We start from the raw sequence: 4,297 nt of genomic DNA on the forward strand, positions 1-4,297 counted from the left end.
AAAGATGGGTTTACTTGAAACAGGCTTTGCTTAAGACTAAAATCTAAACTGGAAGATCTAATAATTTATTGGAAGTGCTCACTGCACTTCCTTTGTCAGTGATTGGCAGCATCGCTTTTTTTCCACCCTACCCCCATTATTTGAAAATTAATTTCATTAAATATTGTGTGCATTCCTTTCATTTACAATGACATAAAAAATTGACTTATGTTCTCAGAATTTATCTTAAATTTTAAATGTTTCTGAGACTTCAGTACTTGATTCAGTTGGCCACCGACACCCTTCTCTTGCCATTTGAGATGCCCCAGAACATCTCACATCCTATACAGTGATTGATTCAGAACTTAGGAGTAGAAGCCAGGTAGAAGCATCACCTAACAATTTTCTTTTTAAATATATGTTAAGCATTTAATGCAATATTAAACAAAAAGAAAACCTGCTAATTTCTCAGAATAACTTGGCTTTCACAAAAGGAAAGGAATAGCGGTGATAGATCGATTCGACAAGGAATGAGGGCTCTACTTCCACTAAAAATTAACAAGAACTAAGGAACATTTTTCTGTGCTTGCAGAGTTGAAATGTTTCAGTTTTGGGAAAAAATCTCTGGGTTTACTGTCATTTATGTGAAACTTAACAAACAAAAGTGTTCAAATCACTATTGAAATTTCTTGGGTTTAGCCAATTGAAATTCTAAGTTTAAATCAAATTTATATAAAAGTTAACCAAAAATATATAAATGACCCCAAGAAAGGCTAAAAAGAGCTTCACAACTATGAAAACTTTCTTTAGTAAGTTTATCTTCCAGAACTACTTTAATAAATTTCTGTCCTCCTGACATATCATCTTTGGAAGAAATAAAAAAGAAATAAAAAAGAAGAAATTCAAACAGGCTTTCCCATAATGCAAAGTCCTCTAGGAAACGATATTGATGAAATTTACAGGTTTATTACTTTTGTGTTTTCTTTACCTGAAAATACTGATAATGGAAATAAGATTTGCCTTGTGAAACTATGTGAGATTTTCCTGTAATTCTACTTTTTGAGACAGTGTTGTGTTATTCATACACAATTAGTAAAGAATAGTTGATGTTTCACTATTTCCTGCTGGTGTAAATTTTCATATGCCTGATGGTGTCATTAAGATGTCAGTTTTCATCTGTTGAGTGTTTGCACAGTATCCACCTATCATTTGGTAACATATGAGCAGACTTCAGGGATTTTACAGAGCTTTAGTGAGATTAAATAGAGTTCAGTTACAGGAGATTCCCTCGTTTGGAACAGTAAAACAGGTCATAGTACAACTACACTGTCTAGACACTGTGCATAAACTTTGCATAAATCTAAGTTAAGCTGCCAGCAGTGATTGTCATAATGTAGCTGTAAATACCATCAGATGCATTCTCAGTCTATTTATATATTTATTTATTTTAAATAAGCAACGTGCACTGTTTTCAAAGCAGAGCCCTTAACATTTAGGTGTAAAGAATTCAAATAACTGGGTGAGCTAAGTATATTCTGAAAATATGTTTGACAATAATGGCTTGTAACAGCTTGGTTTTCTCACTTCTTACTTATAAGGGAATTATAGAAGTTATTTGTTATCAAGGTGTTATTTTAACACTACTGTTACTGAAGCTGAATAGAAGTTCTATAAACTGCTTGCAATTGGCTAGTTTTGCAGCCGTAATAAATATAAGATCGAAAAAGGTTCTTTTTAAAGACAGGATCTTTACTAAATTGGTAAGTAGGAATTCTAAGTCTTAGCCTGCTGTTTGGGATGTTGATAAATTGTAACTTAAAATCACAGTAACAAAGCCTCAGGTACATTTGGAAAGCTTTATGTACCAAAACAAACAATCAGAAAAGACCTAAAGTCAAACTCATCAATCAGAGCGGTGATGGTCTAGCGGAGGTGGTTTACGTAAAAGTCATGGTCAGAGAGGGGATGTCGAATCGCCTCAAAGCAAAGTCCTTACAAAGAGAAGTCAAGTCATGTTTGAGCAGTTCTGGAACCCATTCTGATAAACATCTGAGGGCCCATTGAAGGGGAACACAGGCACAGAGATACAATGCATATTCTATATACAGACACGTATACATATACATGTACAGACTGATTTGCACTGGAAGGACCACAGGTATATTGCAGAATTTGGACCAGCAGTGGCATAAAATCCTGAGATAAACTCTGACAGCATTTTAAGTCCTTGCAAACGTTCTCTTCACTAACAAACACAAACCAAGCACCAGAAACAAAAAATTCAGATGCAGTTCTGAATTTGACCTTTTCTGTCCATGTAACAGTTTTTGAAAACTATCTTTGTATCATTCTTATCAAGGAGCTGATAAGAATTTCATCTTCAAGTCCAGTTAAAAGCAATTTTGCTCTCCATTTAAGTCATTTGGATGAACAAAGGCTGCAGCTTTGGACTCCTAAAACGTGAACTTTTGGACTGCTAAGCTCAGTGGGAAAGATATAATATTCCTTTGAACACAATATTAACTGTTTTCCTTTTTCCTCAATAATTTAATGAAGTTCTTGTATCTGGCATAATGTAGCCAGTATTTTAAGCAGTCTTTGTGCACAAAGGGCAGTGGCACTATCACAGCACAGAGCAGGAATGCTTTACAGGATGTTTCCAGATAGTGGAAAACGGTTCCAAAGCTCCTAAGGAGAATGCTATGTTAAAGAGTGAATCAAAAAGATGTAAACATGCTTCTCTTCTTCACATGATTCTCACTAGCATTTCCATGCAGGAGCAAACATCCCTGTGGTGAATATTTACTTATCTTCCTTTTCCATATGAAATATTTGTCTGCCCTTGGCCTTGCCTTCATCTTGGGGCAGGATTTTGTTCAGCAAAACAAAAAAGATAAGATAATATTCATCTCTTCTTGGCAACAGCAGCAAAGCTAGCCAAAAAATGCATTCATCTTTGTCCACATGGCAGTAGCAAGAACAAAGCATATTTATGGTTTTTTCCTATGTATGATAATAAGCCCCAGATAAAAAGTGTATTTCTTTGTCCCTGAATCTAGCAATGGCAAGGACAAAAATTACACAAACCCCAGTGTTGCTTGCAGTAGGCAGCAACGAAGGAAATGTTTTCACTAATTTGAAAATAAAATAATGAGCAAGACCTTATTTGATGTTTTGGTTAGAAGACCACATAGTATTTAGGGGTTTATTAACCATATAATTCCGCTAATATCCAATATTCAACTCAGGCCTCAATATTATATAAATGACTTTGAACTTCATGCCTCCAATTTATAAGATAAAATATACAAACAACCATGAGACCTCCAAAAAGTTAACTCAAATTATATTGGAGTCAAGATTTCTTTACTGTTTCATAATCTGTCTTTGCCATGTTGCTTCTGATTGTGGCCACCTGACTTGACCTGCTGTCACTCAGATAGTCTTCAGACTGTCTGGGGGTGTTTTTTATCATTTTAATCACAGGGCATTATCGAAAATATTTGAGTGTAGATGAAAATGAAATGTTTTGTGGATTGTATCAGCTGACCATATTGTAATTGTAAGAGGTTCTAGGAAATTTTAGTTTTTCCTAAAATATCATAGTTTTTCAGATAGTAATGTTTATTTTAATTGTACTTGTAATTCTTTCTTCATCAGTGGAAAGACTTCAAGACAAAATCACCATGCACCCACAGTTACAGATTTTTTTGTTTTTACAGGATTGTAAAACAGCCTCGGGTCAGCTTTCAGAACTTTGAACCACAACATTCCTATCCAAAAGGTTGTCCCACCTTAGGGGTGGCTTTCCTTACCATGACAAAGCACTAAACCAGGAACAAATTCACATCTCTAATGAACAAGAGGCCAGGCACAGAGAGCTGAAACAAAGCATCATCAAGCCCAGATTCATTTTCCCAACAAACTCCCTAGCAAACCTCTTTAAACCCAACACAAATGGCATCGTGGCCGGGAAGATTTTATCTCCAGCCCATTCGTAACAAATCAAACCAGACTCCACAATGACCTGTGAGCAACCCAGGAAAGAGGCCCACAGTGCACAGAAAAAAACCCACAGCCACAAAGTCAGAAGGACGTTATGCAATTAAAAGATTTATAAAGACACCAGGGTGTGCGAGATGTTTCAAGCAAGTTTCCATGGGCTGCCACTCAGGACCCAGCGACCTGGATTATACAGACTCCCCGTGACCGGCTGTCACACCACTTCCCCTACAGCCAGCAGCATGTCCAGCGCCTGCAAAGCTGTGAAGATGTAGCCTGTTGCTGTTGCCTCCCTACGGATACGGTATTACTGGGC

This window comes from Gallinula chloropus, assembly GCF_964237585.1.
Source record: "Gallinula chloropus genome assembly, chromosome: 10".
Classification (NCBI taxonomy): Eukaryota; Metazoa; Chordata; class Aves; order Gruiformes; family Rallidae; genus Gallinula; species Gallinula chloropus.